The sequence below is a fragment of the Eriocheir sinensis genome, chromosome 7 (genome assembly GCF_024679095.1).
Source record: "Eriocheir sinensis breed Jianghai 21 chromosome 7, ASM2467909v1, whole genome shotgun sequence".
NCBI classification, from domain to species: domain Eukaryota; kingdom Metazoa; phylum Arthropoda; class Malacostraca; order Decapoda; family Varunidae; genus Eriocheir; species Eriocheir sinensis.
The window spans coordinates 2,265,263-2,283,491 of record NC_066515.1 but is presented as its reverse complement, the minus strand read 5'-3'; the positions used below and the strand labels follow the sequence as shown (position 1 = coordinate 2,283,491).

At 45.0% G+C, this 18,229-nt stretch overlaps 1 long non-coding RNA gene across 3 annotated transcripts in view; it reads right to left on the bottom strand.

Moving 5' to 3' along the window:
* Positions 1 to 9,044: 9,044 nt before the first annotated feature.
* Positions 9,045 to 18,229, bottom strand: part of LOC126992342 (uncharacterized) — a 33,592-nt gene continuing 24,407 nt past the window's right edge. For 2 of the 3 annotated variants that reach the window (XR_007746490.1, XR_007746487.1), the window contains one exon: positions 11,168 to 12,056. This is a non-coding gene — a long non-coding RNA (uncharacterized LOC126992342). Of the gene's footprint in view, positions 10,135 to 11,167; positions 12,057 to 18,229 lie in introns of those variants that run through there. The other variant, XR_007746486.1, reaches the window with a different exon arrangement.

The following is an 18,229-nucleotide window of genomic DNA, read 5'->3' as shown; positions in this document are numbered from 1 at the left end:
GCAAGTTGCTCACTACATTCTTTCAGGATCCACCCTGATACTCCATCCGGCCCCGTCGCCTTTCTTACATCCTTCTTGTTCAAGCTTTCCTTGACCTGCACCGTTAACTGTATCTCCTGCATAACCCTTCCTCTTTCCTGGCCCCGTGGTTGTACAAATTCGTCTTCTTTTGTAAAAACTCTTTGGAAGCTGTTATTTATCACCTCTGCCACCTCTGCTGGGTCCTCATATGTAGTTTCATCCATTTTCAGTTTATTGATTGTTTCTCTGTTCTTCAATTTGCCGTTCACATGTCTATAGAATAGTTTGGGTTGGTCTTTGTATTTGTCAATTATATCTTTTTTTCATATATCCTTTTTTCTTCTCTTCTAATTTTTGTATATTCATTCCTTGCTTGTTTGAAATTGTTCCACGCGTTGATTCTTCTTCGTCTCCTCCATCCCTTCCAAGCTTCCTCCTTTCTCTTTCTAACTGCCTCGCATCTCTTGTTAAACCACTCCTTTTCATCAACATCCCTTTTGGTTACCTTAGGGACATATCTATTTTCGGCTTCCTTGTATAGCTTTAAAAACTTCTCCCACTTACCCTGTGTACTCTCGGCCTTGTACAGCCCACTCAAATTAGCATTTTCAAAAAAAATTCTCATGCTAACAAAGTCTGCCTTACAGTAATTGCTTCTCCCAATTTTGTGATCCTCTTTTCAGTCAATCGTTCTCTTTTTTATACTTCAAATTCCACAACCGCATGGTCACTCTTCGCTATTGGACAATCTATTTTAAGATTTTCTATTATTTCCGACTCCTTAATAAATACCAGGTCTAGTCTTGATGCCTCGCCTTCATTCCCGAATCTGATATGTTCCTTAATCCACTGAGTCAGCACATGTGTGTGCGTGTGTGTGTGTGTGTGTGTGTGTGTAATTCACCTCTTGGTGTGCTGCGGGTCTTTCTCAAGACAGCCAGCCGTTCCCCTACGGAAGGAGCTCGGAGCTCAGTGACCGATCTTTGGGGAGGACTGAGACCACTCACACACAACACACCGCGACAACGAGGTCACAACTCCTCGCCTTACGTCGCGTACCTACTCACTGCAAGGTGAACAGGAGCTACACGTGAAAGAAGATAAACCCAACTTATCTTCACCCTGTCGGGGAATCGAACCCCGGTCCTTCTGGTTGTGAGGAAGACGCTCTAACCACTGAGCTACCGTGTGTGTGTGTGTGTGTGTGTGTGTGTGTGTGTGTGTGTGTGTGTGTGTATTTCTCTGTAGCCTACGTCTCTGTATTATTCTCTATCCTTACAGCTCTCTGTGCATCTATCTCTTTGTCTGTGTACTCCTCACTGTATTTCCGTAAGTCTTTATCTGCGTCATATTCTTAAACATTTAATCGCCCAGACACACACATTTGACAAGGCTTTCGTAGGAGTTTCGGGCATTTCCCGGGGTACTTTCATGACACTGCCATGGTGGTAGTCCGACCCTTCTTTTGTACCATGAACCTAGAAAGATATTCCTAAGAGCCCGATTGATCTCCTTTTCAGCCTTTCGGAATAGTTGATGTGAGAGGCGGAAGCGTTTGAGAACACCGGCCTAGGAGCTCCCGTGGCCATGAGGGGCAGAGGGCTGTTCCTTAGCGGCATCGTTGCAGCTGTGCTTCTGCTGATACTCGCACTCCTACACGGCGGGGTGAGTGGTGGTGTGTTAGGGGTCACGGTATGAAACATTTCGGTGCCCGAGCACATATTTGACAAGGGTTTCGTTGGCGTTTTGGGCATTTCCATGGGAAGTTTTATGACGCTTGTGGGTGTTTGTCAAGGCCTCTGTACCATGGTATAAAAAAAACTCATGAAAACGCGTTACACCTCGGTTTTTGGTCTTTAGAAATAACTGATGTGGGAGTCGGTAGCATTCCTGGCTGCGACCTTAAATATATACAGTCTTTCCCTGGCCTGGCGACCCTAGACGCATGAACATGTAGTATTTATCAGCAATCATTTTTATGTTATACTTTCAGATATTTATGATAGTATGCCAGGCCACACAGCCGGGCCGCACAGCCAGTCCACAAATCCAGGCTACACAGCCAGGCCACACAGCCAGGCCACACAGCCAGGCTATTCAGCCAGGCCACACAGTTAATATATATATATATATATATATATATATATATATATATATATATATATATATATATATATATATATGTATATATATATATATATATATATATATATATATATATATATATATATATATATATATATATATATATATATATATATATATATATATATATATATATATATATATATATATATATATATATATATATATATATATATATATATATATATATATATATATATATATATATATATATATATATATATATATATATATATATATATATATATATATATATATATATATATATATATATATATATATATATATATATATATATATATATATATATATATATATATATATATATATATATATCAAGGAACTGTCTTTAACCGACAGAAAAACATCTCAACAAACCACTTGTGCTGCAACCTCTGGCGTGAAGTCTTTTAGCTCATCAGGTGGCAAGGTTGGTATGCGCCTTGATTTCTATTCAGAAAGTATATATATATATATATATATATATATATATATATATATATATATATATATATATATATATATATATATATATATATATATATATATATATATATATATATATATATATATACATATATATATATATATATATATATATCTATATATATATATATATATATATATATATATATATATATCTATATATATATATATATATATATATATATAGATATTATAAATTTTTTTTTACAACAGAGGAGGCAGCTCAAGGGCACACAAAAAAGAAACAATAATAAAAAGCCCGCTACTCGCTGCTCCTAAAAAGAACCAAAAGAGGTGGCCGAAAGCAAGATCAAATACGGTAGGAGAAATTTACTGATACACTCCTCTTGAAAGAGTTCAAGTCGTAGGCAGGAGGAAATACAGATGAAGGAAGATTGTTCCAGAGTTTACCAGCGTGAGGGATGAAAGAGTGAAGATGCTGGTTAACTCTTGCAGAAGGGGTTTGGACAGTATAGGGATGAGCATGAGTAGAAAGTCGAGTGCAGCGGGGCCGCGGGAGGGGGGGAGGCATGCAGTTAGCAAGTTCAGAAGAGCAGTCAGCGTGGAAATGTTGATAGAAGATAGAAAGAGAGGCAACATTGCGGCGGAATTTAAGAGGTAGAAGACTATCAGTATGAGGAAGAGAGCTGATGAGACGAAGAGCCTTAGCCTCCACTCTGTCCAGAAGAGCTGTGTGAGTGGAGCCCCCCCACACATGAGATGCATACTCCATACGAGGGCGGACAAGGCCCCTGTATATGGACAGCAACTGTGCAGGGGAGAAGAACTGGCGGAGACGGTACAGAACGCCCAGCCTCGAGGAAGCTGATTTAGTAAGAGATGAAATATGAAGTTTCCAGTTGAGATTTTGAGTTAAGGATAGACCGAAGATGTTTAGTGTTGAGGAAGGTGATAGCTGGGTGTTGTCAAAGAATAGGGGATAGTTGTTTGGAAGATTGTGTCGAGTGGATAGGTGGAGAAACTGTGTTTTTGAGGCGTTGAAGGACACCAGGTTCTTCTTGCCCCAATCGGAAATAATAGTAAGGTCTGAGGCTAAGCGTTCTGCAGCCTCCAGCCTTGAGTCGTTAAGTTCCTGTAGGGTGGGTCTTCTATTAAAAGAAGTTGAGTAATGCAGAGTGGAATCATCGGCGTAGGAATGGATAGGACAGTTCGTTTTGGAAAGAAGATCATCAATGAACAACAGAAAAAGAGTGGGAGATAGGCCAGAACCCTGTGGGACACCACTGTTAATAGATTTAGGGGAAGAACAGTAACCGTCTACCACGGCAGAAATAGAACGGTCAGAAAGGAAACTGGAGATAAAGGTACAGAGAGAAGGATAGAAACCGTAGGAGGGTAGTTTGGAAAGCAAAGATTTGTGCCAGACCCTATCAAAAGCTTTTGATATGTCCAGCGCAATAGCAAAAGTTTCACCGAAAGGGCTAAGAGAGGATGACCAAGGGTCAGTTAAGAAGGCTAGGAGATCACCAGTAGAACGCCCCTTGCGGAACCCATACTGGCGATCAGATAGAAGGTCAGAAGTGGAAAGGTGCTTTTGAATCTTCCGGTTAAGGATTGATTCAAAAGCTTTAGATAGACAAGAAAGTAAAGCTATAGGACGGTAGTTTGAGGGATTGGAGCGGTCACCCTTCTTAGGCACAGGCTGTATGAAGGCATACTTCCAGCAGGAAGGAAAGGTAGATGTTGACAGGCAGAGGCGAAAGAGTTTGACCAGGCAGGGTGACAGCACGGAGGCACAGTTTTTAAGGACAATAGGAGGCACTCCATCAGGTCCATAAGCCTTCTGAGGATTGAGGCCAGAGAGGGCCAATTGGTCTCTGGCTCCCTACCCCTCTCCTACCCAACAACTCCCCTCCGGGCCTTCCCCACTATTGCCCATCCACTCCTAGCCCTCTCCCCTTACCCATCGTCTTCCACGCCACCTCCCCTGGACCCCAACCCAATAGAGTTCCCCCACCCTCCCGGCACACCGCAGCCACTCCACGTTTCCCCTCTCCCTGCCCAACAGCGAAATGGTGTCGCTCGTATGTGGATCTTCACTTTATTGTAGCTTGTAATTGCTAATTACCCAATGACCTGCAATTTATGTAAGAAGTGTTTTGATTACAACTCTATCCGGAAGGTTACAGTATATACACAACATAATCAGTGTTATCAGTGTGTAGAATATATTAATTACTATGCGTATTCACATTGCAGGCAATACGAGGCCCTCATCACACATTGCCCATCTAATGTGGCCCTGCCAGCCAAAAAGGTTGAGCACCACTGCTCTGCATAGAAGGCTGTACATGCTTCTACATTAAAAGTGAGGCCATGCTCAATATATAATGAACACACATTATACAGAGGAAGTGTGAGGGATCAAGGCGAGTGTGGAACATTTCTTCTCAGCTTCTACGGTATAAAGACAAGGAAATGCTGGTGTTTTTCTATGAAAACCTGTACATACATTCTTAGTGCATATACTGAAGCAGTTGAATTACTAAAAAACATGAAATGTGGAAGAAATAAGGCAGACAAGTTCATTTACTCCGACGAGCAGGGAGCGAGAAACGCAATGTTTTGGGTGGAATTGCTGACTCCGGCCACCGGCTAAGCTCCGCCCACCCCTACCCCCCATGCTTCACCTCAGTGTGAAGAGCGGCCCGCTGAGGGCCACTCCATGTATTATTTCTCCAAGGTTTTGCTGCGTGTGTGTGTGTGTGGGGGGGGGCTGTCGCTGCACGTCACTGTGTTGGTTTGCGACGCACGGAGGACAATGAGCCGAATATCTTATTTTTAGGTAATTAAAGCGAAGCTACATTACTACATTATCGATAAGTGTGGGGCTGATTTCACTATTCATGAATACCGTAAGGCTTTGGTGGTGTGGCCTCTAAACACTTTATGCTTTACTTTTTTACTCGTACTGTGTCGCCTGCTATGGATCTTCTCCACGGCAATGGCAAAAGCAAATGTAATATTTTCAGACTCTGCCAAGCGCGTGGCGGCCCGGGAGCAGCCGGACGAGGTCGCCGGTGCCGCCTCAGGCTCGGCGGGGCCGAGTCGAGGTCGCGCCGCTACGTCCTGGCATGGCCCTAGTTGCCGCAGGGAGGTCCACTAAGGCCGGCGCCGCGCCACACGGTAATTGTTCCGCCAGCGCCGCAGGGTGGCACACGGCTCAGACTCACCGCGGGCTGGAGGAAGAGTTTGAGCCGGGCGCCGCCTTGTTGCGTGCGTGTGCCCAGCACGACGCGCGGGCCGCCTACCCGGACATGGCCTGGCGGCAGAATTACAGACACATGTTGGCGGGGACGTTGACGCTCTTCAAGGTGCCCAAGGTAGGTCGCTTGTGTCTTGTAAGAATGCATTCAAGGAACTAAGTCTCTTCACTTTGGGAGTATATATTCCTGATACAAAACTAGATTTTTTTTTGTGATTTAGCATATTTCTATTTATCGTCTGTGTCAAAGGTTTGAGGCCTAAAACATGGTTCCTGCAGGCCGGGTCCTCGGCAGTGAAGGGCTTCGTGTCTCGGATGGCGCAGCAGACTTGGGCGACGCCGGCCGCTGAGCGCAGTGGTGGTGCGGCACCCGCTGGCCAGGCTGGCCTCCGCTACAGGTTACCTTGACAGCCCTTCTGTTCCCTCAGGGCATGACCAACGCCAGACATACAAGGCTGCGGCGACACCCACTTGCGTGTTCAGAAAGCCTGGCATCTTGATGGTGGTTTAGATCTGAACTCAAAATGGATGCGTCCAGGATGCAATGAACCACTTCATGCCTCCAAGGAATGACACACCTGAAAACTTTGTATTTTCTAAATTCATTAAAATCTGGTCGAGCTAAGGACCTAAGGAGAATGTGACCTATGAAATTATTTAATTACAGACTATCTCTTAGTCTTGAAGTAATCTCAGTCTAGCGGAGGCACGCGCTCTTTTTCCAATTTTGACACAACACGTAAGGCTTCGTGTCTGATTCTCATTAACGACGAAAAGTGGGGAAAAGATACTGACGGGAATGGTGAATGTTTTCCTCGTGTCTTGATAATTTCCGATCTCAAGCCTTGCAAGTGTCCTTCCTTTCCTGCAGAGACAAGTACCTGGGCGGCGCGCCGCTCTTCCAGTACGACACTGCGTGGCGCAAGGCGACGCAAGGCATCGAGACGTGGGACTGGCGATTCGCCAAGTACTGGCTGCCGGCGCTCGTGTCCACCGGGGCTCTGAAGCCAACTCGTGAGTTTAATGAAACATTGGACAGGATTAGAAGAGCGTACAAGATTTACGTGAACCATTACGCCAGTCAGACAGGAGCTCTCTTGGCCAAGCCATCACGAACGGAAAAACTATTTTATGGTGTGACAGAAATGTACACCGTCCACCAGATGTTGTCGTCTGGCACTTCTGAGGCCTTCGTCACGACGTTCGGGAGGGGCTATGACCTGCGGGACCTGGTGATGCGGTTCCGGAACACGTCCTTCACCTTCAGCCAGTTCCTGTGGCACGTGGTCTGGACGCACGACGCGGGCGTGGCAGACGAGCACTGGATGACCTACACCGAGGCGTGCGATCCGTGCCGGGTGAAGTTCGACTACATCCTGAAGCTGGAGACGATCCAGGAGGAGATCCAGTACCTGTTCTGCGGGGTGCTAGGCTTCCAGGGCGAGGCCACTTTCCCGGTGAGGCATCGCAGCCACGACCACGCCCTCGCCCGCTCAGACCGGGAGTACTACGCCAACTTGAGCACGGAGCTGATGCGCCGACTGCTGGGCATCTACAGGCACGACTTCGCCATCTTTGACTACAGCCAAGGCCAGTAGTGCGTGAGGCTGAAAACGAATGGACTGGGACTCGCTTTGTCAAATGTTTGGGGCTCTTGTTGGGACCGTTTAGGAGGCTACAGAGGAGACACGGCTGTCACGAGTGTTCTTCCCGTTCACGGCGCAGAAGCCTTCCCAAATAACCACCAGGCTCAAGAAATCACCCATGGAAACCCTGACAACTTGTGGGAGGGTCTTTTGAAGTAGGTGTACCAAGGCTTCGAAGAGTTTGAGAAAATGGGACTGGGGCTCTCACAAGTTACTGGCAGGGAGGGAAAGCGGCACCTAGGGGGAGGAGGGTCGGCAGACTTGGCGTGATACGAAGTGAATGTAACACAAGGACACACAGCTATATAAGGAGACCCCAAGAGGCCCAGAAAGACAGACGGCCTACACATGGCAGCTCCTGAAGATGGGCTGTTCATAACGTCCCATCCATAAATACGTACCTGCAACCTTCATTTAAAGCTTTCAATTGTGTTTACCTCAACTACACGCCTGGTCAGTTTGTTCCACTCACCCACCAGCCTGTTCGTGAGCCGGTTCTTGCCTATTTCCTTCCTGAACCTGAATTTGTCTCACTCATACCCGTTGCTGCGTGTCCAATCATCTGTTTTTAATGTACGTACTTCATCTACATCGCTTTTGTTAATCCCTTTCAACCATTTCAAACCTCACCTAACTCACAATACAATACAATACAATACAATACGTGTGTGTGTGTGTGTGTGTGTGTGTGTGTGTGTGTGTGTGTTTTATAACGACTCTTCAAGGCGTACGCTCGAGGGTTGTTTCGGGGTGCTTGTCCCACTTCACAACCACCATCTCCATCCTAATAACGAGCCCCAACCATCAGCACTAATACACCAACACTTCAAGACCTCAACACCTCAATTCCAGCTGCTGTGTCGACAATGACGCTTCAACACCTCAACACCTTGACTGAAACAAGCCGGGCTTCATCGGAGGATATATATATATATATATATATGTATATGTATATGTATATATATATATATATATATATATATATATATATATATATATATATATATATATATATATATATATATATATAATATATATATATATATATATATATATATATATATATATATATATATATATATATATATATATATATATATATATATATATATATATATATATATATATATATATATATATATATATATATATATATATATATATATATATATATATATATATATATACATAACAAAGGATACAGCTCAAGGGTACAAAAAGAAAACAATAATAAAATATAAAAGGCTGCTACTGCTGTTCTATAAAGAATCTAAAGAGGTGGCGAAAGAGAGGTCAATTTCGGGAGGAGAGGTGTCCTGATACCCTTCTCTTGAAAGAGTTCAAGTCGAGGCAGGAGGAAATACAGAAAAGGAAGATTGTTCGGAGTTTACCAGCGTGAGGGATGAAAGAGTGAAGATGCTGGTTAACTCTTGCATAAGGGGTTTGGACAGTATAGGGATGAGCATGAGTAGAAAGTCGCATGCAGCGGGGCTGCGGGAGGGGGGGAGGCATTGTTGTTGTTGTTTGATAAATTTATTGCGCAATAGCGTCAGACAAGACAATTTTTAGCAAATGCATCGGGTTTAACTATAGACAATGGACACACACACACACACACACACACACACTAAAACAGAAAGCAAGTTGATGTAATATACAGATAAGTCAGAAAAATTTAGAGGGACTAGTGCCACGTAGGGCACATAACATTAGGAGAATCCACCAAAACGAGGGTGGCGCACCAGGATTGCGTCGAGGAAGTCGTGGTTCAGGAGGTGGCGGCAGACAGCATCCAACGGCTGTCCCTGGGGTAGCAAACCATGAACAGTGGGACAGGCCAGGCAGTAATGTTCAATGGTGTTCAACATCGGTGAGCGGCACAGGTGACATACCACAAATACAGGCTCCCCCTCCACCCTGGCGACCTGCCACGGTGGACGGTAGCCCAGCTGCAGACGTGCGGAGACAACATTATATCTCCGGACCATGAGGCCCCGGCGTCGGTAGGAGTATTTGTGGCGGCAGACAGAGTCGTAGTGGTTGATGGTGACACTGTGAGGCCTCTCTGCATCCCTACGATGCCGTGCAGGAAGGAAGGCGGCGGAGCAGACTCTGGAGAGATGGCAGGGCAGGGAGAGGGGGCGTCCATCACCACGTGGAGGCAGACGGCACGCTTCCTTCACTACGCGGTAATCTGTGGCATTGTGATACAGACCCACGAGATAGCACCCATAAAAATTTGACACACAACTGACAATCATTCATTAAAGATAGAAAGGACAGGATCTGTTGAACGACTTGAGGGTGGGTGGGCTGAACAGCAGACAGGGACTGAAGGGCAGGCTTAGAATCACAAATAATGGCAGCATTTACTCCCCTTTGACAAACGAGGCTGACGGCATCTAGTATGGCACATAGCTCACACAATGTGGAGCTGGAGTGGTCACGGAGGCGACGGCCAACTCATCCCCCAGGAGGAGGCTCCAAGTCAGGCGAGAAGAGTGCACAACCAGCCGCACCGTCCGATTGCAGTGACCCGTCAGTGTAGAGGCAGTGTGGAGCTGTGATGGAGGACGTCACTGTTGCTACGTGTTCCAGGGCCAACTGCAGCTGTAAGGGAGGCGGGTCCGACATGGATGCAGGAGTTAGGCTTACCTCTGGCATTGGCAACAGCCACGGAGGCGGGCCTGGGGGAACGTCAGCAACAGGAATATCCAAATCAAGACTGCGCATCAAGGAAGAGACAGACCGAATAAGGGCGCGACCAGCGGGCAATATAGGAGGAACAGGTCGAGCGGGTCCAAGCGACATCCTGATCAGCTGCGAGTAGTGGGGCGAGAGATGTGGGAAATGGAGGCACTTAACAGTGAGGCGAGTGACATTAGAATAAATTATCTCGACCAAGGGTGGAAGACGAGTCAGATTGCATATTTTCAATCCTGGTAGACATGGGACACCTGAGAATGACTCTCATCGCTCTCTTCTGAACAATTTCTAAGGGCTCTAAAGTAGTTCGGGGAAGTTGTACCAAGGCAGGGGAGAGGTAATCAACAACAGAGCGAATGAAAGTAATATATATGGTCCTGGCCACAGGAATGGAGATGCCCGAAGAGTTGTTAGTGAGCCACTGGAGAGGTTGAAGCCGTCTCTGGAGGCAATCCAACAAGTCATGGGTGGGAGGATGGGTCTGACGCCCGGCGGGGAAGACTGTTGAGATCTTGACAGGTGCGCCAAGGTAAGAGTACTGGGTACACAAGGGAATGACAGTCCCTCCAACGGTGAAGTCTGGCAGAGCGGCAGGAGGGCGGCAGGAAAATATCCTGCTCCTATCAGGAGAGACAATGACACCACAGTTAGAGGAGGACATGGAGAGGAGGCAAGAAACAGCTGAAGATCCCTTGGTGAAGTGGAATGAACACATATATCATCAGCGTAACATGTAATCGTAATACCAGGAATGTCAGGTAGAGAAGTGAGTAGCCGATGCATCAAAATATTAAACAAAAACAGACTTAGAACACCCCCTTGAGGCGTGCCAAGGAGAAAACTTCTTGAATGACTGCTCCTCACTCCTCAGCCACTGCCGTCGTCTGTTTGTTTACACGCAGCCGCTCGGTACCCACGCACTCCACGCCGCACTCACAACCGTTTTCCATTCATACGGATAACCAACAACTCGCTCCCGGTTGGGCATACGGGCAACAGCGGTTGCCCATAGCCCCAATGGTTGGACACCGCCTTTTAAGGCAGCATGCATGACGCTGACGGTAGGTAGACGTGACCCGTACATGTCAAAGCAGCACAAAACTCGTGGCGGTAATGCGCGAAAGTCGGGATGGTAAGAATTTAGGACTAAGCGCTATACTCGAGGATCACTAAACTCAGATAGTGCGAAACTCAAGAGGGTACTGAATTACTAATAGCACTGGCTGTAAGCCATAGCTCAGTGAGTTCCTGTAGCTTATGTGGGAGGCGGAACATCTCAGAATACCGAGTTCAACTGCACCAACAAGACTCTTGGTACCAAACGCCTTTCCTCCACCTTGACGAGGGCAAAGACACGGATCACAGAAGAAGGGGCGGCAAGTCTCAAGTGTTCATTTCTTATTCAAGCAGCCTAACAAGTGTCACTAGCACTGGTCACAAAGAATGGCATATCCACGCCACTTGTAAACAAAACACAAAATGTTGAAGGTCACGGCAAAATCAAAAGTTCAGGACCAGATCAAAAGGTTCAAGTCACTCTTCCTTCAGCGCAAGAGGACGCACAACACCACACTACACTTCACTGCTCTACACTGCACCAACGCCATACAGACTTACACGTCACTACAACACTTGGGAATCTTTGGCGTGGCGCTGTGTCTACGATAACCCGGCCAGCCCAACACAGGCAGTACGTACACCGGCGGCTGGCGGCTGTGGCTCTGCTCCCCGATGGCTGCTGGGTTACTGACGCCGGTGGGGGCACGCTGCAGCATCGCCCGGTGTGCCTTCATCTCCTCCAGCCTCTCGCGCCTGAAGAACCCTTTCTGTGCGGAGGGGAGGCTGTGTTAGTACGTGTGTTTGTTACGACTGATGCAGCTGGACCCAAATTTCTGCATGGTGAGGGGAGACTTTGTTGGTAAAGTCACATCTCGATAAACATGAGTTTAAATAACGCGTTTTTGATTTAACAAAAGTTGATATTTAACCCCTTCACTACGGCCGGGCCAAAACAGTGCCCAGCAAGATAAGTGCAAGCTTATGCCAAATTTCAAATGTCTCTGCTGAATATAACAACTTTTTAGCCATAAACTCTTCATAATCATCATGTATTATATATGAAAACATGCAGAATTAAATGGTGCACATGAAGAAACATAAATTAATTGATAATTTTGAGATGTAAGCATAAATATAGATAAAATAGCTCCTATATTGGCTAAAGCGACCCAGGACGCAGTATGCGCGTCCTCGGATATGGTACGGGGCACGCAAGGACGCAGTATACTCGTCCTCGTGTTGAAGGGATTAAGGAGATACGTTTAACCCGTGGGCTTCGGCTATGGGAACTCCGAGAAGTGGCCAAGAAACGACAAAATTACGCTGCATTTTGAGACTAAGAAAAGAGCATGGAATGAACATCAGAGTACTCCTCTCATAACCAAAAAGCCATTAAAAATATTTACTTTTACTCAAACTCCATTATTTTTGGGTGGTGTTTGTTACAAAATAAACAGTCTCGTGACGCGTGGCATCTAGCCAATAGTCGCTTGTTGTCTACTGTAGAGAATTTGACAAGTGATTACTATATGGATAGCTAATTGAGTATGCCATGACTTTACAGCACCACCTATGACAAAAAAGCCCACCTGAAGATCACTCACCCACCACAATGACCTCGGGCATTCATGGTGGGTTGTGCTATGCCACCACTGCCTACAATTAGCTCAAATTAGGTGTTTTATGGCGAGCCCTTTTTAGGGTCCACCGTACCACAGCCACGACTCGTGAAAGCCCTGAAAAAGGTCTGCCATCATTCTCGGGTTAACTAACACGATATGATCGATTTAACACCCCCTGGAGGTGGAAGGACGGGGTGAGGAGGGAGGAGGTTATCTTTGTCACCAACAGCATGGGTAGTCAAAGGAAGAGGAAGGAGGCAAGTGAGCCAGAGTGAAGGAGGTGAAGGGAGCGCGAGGTGAGAAGGGACAGTGGCCAAGGCATAAAGTATGGTACGGTATGGTACAAAATTACGGTACGGTACAAATCTGAGGACGGCAAAAGTACGGTACGATATTACAGTACGATACTTTTCTAATAGTACGGTACGGTACGAAAGTTCGATATTTTTTTGTACCCTTTTTCATACCAGGATATAGACGAAAACCTGCATCTGTGATCAGGTCATTCAGGTGAATGAAGTGAGTGAGGTCATGTGCCGCACTCCCGCAGGACCTGGAGTGGAATGGCAAGGTCATTAATGTCAGGTCAGTGAGGTCTCAGCCTTCCCAGGGGATTAAGGGTGGAGTGGCAGGCAGTAGCTAAGTAAGTAATTTGCTCTGACCTCAAGGCATGTGACGGGTCAGCACAGCAGTTCTTACCAGACCTCCACACAAGACATGTCGAGACTCGAGACTCCTGAGTTAAGGCCAGGGTCATAAGGGTTGTGTCTTCTCTTCCTGGTGTTCTTCACTCAAAGATACATCTTCTATAGTCGGTTCACCCGAGTCTGAAGTGAGCATTATCGCGCCGCGGCAGCCTGCAGCCACACGGCGTGTCCGATTTTGTGGATACTGTGTGCTAGCCTACGCATGGTAAACAGTCGTGTGTCAATAATGTGCAGGCAGCTATAACAAATACCGTCTATTATAATCGATTTTGAGTTAAAATATATTAGTAATGTCGCAAACAGCTGTTTTTATTAATATAAAGCCAGCTAATTTCATCAGTGGCGGACAGCTTCAAGGCTGTTTAATAATCACAGTCAGCGATCTTGTAAATTAACAAAACAGCTATTTGTGACATTACTAATATTTTTAACTCAAAATCGACTGTAATAGACAGTATTTGTTATTGCTGCCTGCATGTCATTGACACTGACGACTGTTTGCCATGAAACCAGCACACAGAAGCCACAAATGGGACACCGCCAGCTGCAGGAATTGTGTTAGCACACACCTCAGACTCAGGTGAACCGACTATAGTCTCCTGTTTATAAGGTAGGATGCTATATATATTTTTTTCTTTTTTTTTCCATGCCTAAGTTTGTATGTTGGTGAATGTTGAATAATGGATGACTTGTTGCATCAGGGTGATGACTCAGCTCGGGCCAAAGCAGCCACTAATATGCATGAAGGTTCTCAAGTTGTTGAGAGCTTCAACAACACTCCACGGGTGGGGAGAAGTGAGAATATTTGTCATTGGTGGCACTGTCATCCTCACTCTGAACTAATAAAATAAAATAAAATGCTGGTGGCAGTCGGGCTTCCTGTGACGCAAACCAGCGTTGAAAGGACCTTCTCGGGCTTGCGCTTCATACTGAATGAGCGATGTCTATATCTAAAGGCAGACATAATTGATGCAATAATGTTGCTGCATTGCAACACATCATGCATCTGTAAATAGGTTTAATTGTATTTCTAAAGTAATACAATTTTCCTAGTTTATTGATATCCATAGTACAGTCGTCCCTCAAATAGTACGGTTTCTCATAGTACGTTTTCGGTTTTATAGGGATTGCCATGGAATAATGTTTTTAGGATTTTTAAGTTTCCCGCTCGTCGCACCAAGTAGCCATGGCATGAGTGGCAACACTGTTCTACAAAAACACCTGCTGAAAGCACCCCAAAGAAAGGTGTTCACTTTGCAGAAGAATTCAGATTTAGAAGTTACGTTTTGGAATGAGCTACGTTGCAGTAGGGACAGCATACCACGTGAATGAGAGCAGTGTTCGCTGTATCTATCACAGTGTAAAAGAAATTCTTGCCGCAGTAACTGCCAGTGCCCCAGGAGTGCTGCTAGAGTGGAGATAAAGACCGTCCTTTTACTAAGCCTCATCGTTGCTATGGTAATGGTGTCTCACTCGCAGTAAAATGGCGTACGCTGATCTTCCTGGCGACGTTTAACATGCATTACTAGCTGTCCTGGTTGATGAACTCCTTACAACAGAAGATGAAAAGGAAGCTGCAGTGGTTATGGGGGTACAGAGAGGTGAAATGCAATGGAAATACTTATATGTGTTTGTTTGGGCCACCATATTTGCTGATGATGTCATCACAGATAAAAAGCTCCGCCTCTCAAAGCTGGGAGCCAGAAGACGTGCCGAGTTGGCAATTCGTGCTGTCATTGTCACATTTTGAGAGCACTCAGGACATTCCAAGAGTCCCGATTCCCTCTCTTAAACGCATCCCAGGAGTATCTCTAGGGGGGCTCACTAATTTTATACGGATTTCCGAATAGTATGGGGGCCCTGAGTCCCTAACCCTCGTACTGTTTGAGGGACGACTGTATACTGAATGCAATGAAATATAACCTGTTATATAAATAAAGTAGTGTATACCGTACTATATGTGTATGATTTATCATATCAGCATTATATATGCATGGTACGAAATCAGGTACGAAATTACGGTACGATATTTTAGCGTACCAGTACAGTACGAGTGTGATTTACTGGTACGGTACTAAATTACGGTACTGTATTTTTTCTATGGTACGAATTACTATAACTCAATCGTACCGTACAGTACTACATGCCTTGACGGTGGCCGACGCAGGTGAAGAACAAATTTAAATAAAATGAAAATGTGTGTTTTTGTTGTTTCCGTGACCTACTAATGTATTGATAATGTTTTTTTAAGGTTAGAGTAACAAAATCCCCAAAATAGGCAGACTTTCCCAGTGTTCAGGAACGTAACCCGCCCTATTACCATTGTTTCCTTTGGGGAAATTATGTTTAAATAATGCAATTTTAAATAACACGACATCTCCAGGAAAGTAACCCTCGCGTTAATCGAGAGATGACTGTATGTATATTACTGATGATGCAGCTGGCCCTGAAACTTTGGTGTGGAGAGGGGAGACTTTGCTAGGGGATAACTAGTGACATAGGTAAATTTGCAGATGACACCAAAATAGGACGCACTATTAGGACAGGGGAGGATGCAAGAGCACTGCAGGAGGATCTCAACAAACTGTCAGCTTGGTCAGAGAAATGGCAGATGAATTTTAACATCACCAAGTGTAGCGTACTTACTGTAGGAACATGCAACCCATTACACGGGTATAGTTTAGACTCCACAGCGATAGAGATAGAGTGATAGAGTGTGAAAGGGATTTGGGAGTGTTAGTGAACTCTGACCTAAAACTAAGGAAGCAATGTATTAGTGCGAGGAATAGGGCTAACAGGGTATTAGGCTTTATTAACAGGACGGTGACCAACAGGATAGGGTAGGCGGTGGCTGAATGGATAGCACGACGGCCCCGCATTCAGAAGGACGCGAATTCAATCCCCACCCAGTGCCACCAAGCTGGGATTTTTCAGCCGCCGCCGAGTGGCTTAAAACTACCCACATGCTGTCTAGAAGACCACCTATGAACCCAGACTCTAGATTCTAGGATTAAAGATGAGCTCTGGGAGGGCAACATGAGTCAATGCAAGATGCCTCGTATAGGCCTACCGGCCTCTTGTAGACTCCTGCGTTCTTATGTTCTTATGTTATGTTCTATAAACACTCGCCTGCGCCAGAACAGGCTGGGCCGACCATCAGGACCCACCGGGAAGAAGCCTTGGACCGACCATCAGGATCCACCGGGAAGAAGCCTACCGGCGCAATAGGCCACAACGTAAAAAAATAAATAAATAAATAAATAAATAAATAAATAAAGTCATCCTCAGACTCTATTTAGCGTTAGTTAGGCCACATTTAGATTATGCTGTCCAGTTTTGGTGCCCACACTACAGAATGGATATCAACTTGCTAGAATCAGTTCAGAGGAGGATGACCAAGATGATTCAGGGGCTGAGGAACCTCCCATATCAAAATAGGCTGAAACATCTAAACATACATTCACTAGAAAGCCGAAGTGCGGGGAGATCTGATAAAAGTATTCAAATGGGTCAAGGGTTACAACAAAGGCGATATAAGTAAAGTACTGAGAATTAGCCAGAAGGATAGAACACGCAGTAATGGATTTAAATTAGAAAAGTATAGATTTAGGAGAGACATGGGCAAGCATTGGTTTAGCAATAGGGTGGTGGGGGAATGGAATAGACTCAGCAATCACATAGTTAGTGCAGGGACGATAGCTTGTTTTAAGAGTAGACTGGATAGCTACATGGACGAGGATGACAGGTGGCAGTGAGGTGTGGGTGCAGTAGGGAGACAGGGTGCTGGAGCGTAAGCCCGTACTGAAGGTAAACGAGGATCAAGCCTCTACCTGTAACCCCTGAAACTACACCTCACTCATCTTGAGTAGTGGGGGATTCTGAGCTGCCTGTGTAGGCCACCCAGCCTCTTGGAGTTTCCCTATGTTCTTATGTTTCTTTGCAAAACTAAAGACACTATCCCAATCTTTGCAAAACAAGACACTATCCCAATCTTTGCAAAACAAGACACTATCCCAATCTTTGCAAAACAAGACACTATCCCAATCTTTGCAAAACAAGACACTATCCCAATCTTTGCAAAACAAGACACTATCCCAATCTTTGCAAAACAAGACACTATCCCAATCTTTACAAAACAAGACACTATCCCAATCTTTGCAAAACAAGACACTATCCCAATCTTTACAAAACAAGACACTATCCCAATCTTTGCAAAACAAGACACTATCCCAATCTTTACAAAACAAGACACTATCCCAATCTTGCAAAACAAGACACTATCCCAATCTTTACAAAACAAGACACTATCCCAATCTTTGCAAAACAAGACACTATCCCAATCTTTGCAAAACAAGACACTATCCCAATCTTTACAAAACAAGACACTATCCCAATCTTTGCAAAACAAGACACTATCCCAATCTTTGCAAAACAAGACACTATCCCAATCTTTGCAAAACAAGACACTATCCCAATCTTTGCAAAACAAGACACTATCCCAATCTTTGCAAAACAAGACACTATCCTAATCTTTACAAAACAAGACACTATCCCAATCTTTTCAAAACAAGACACTATCCCAATCTTTTCAAAACAAGACACTATCCCAAT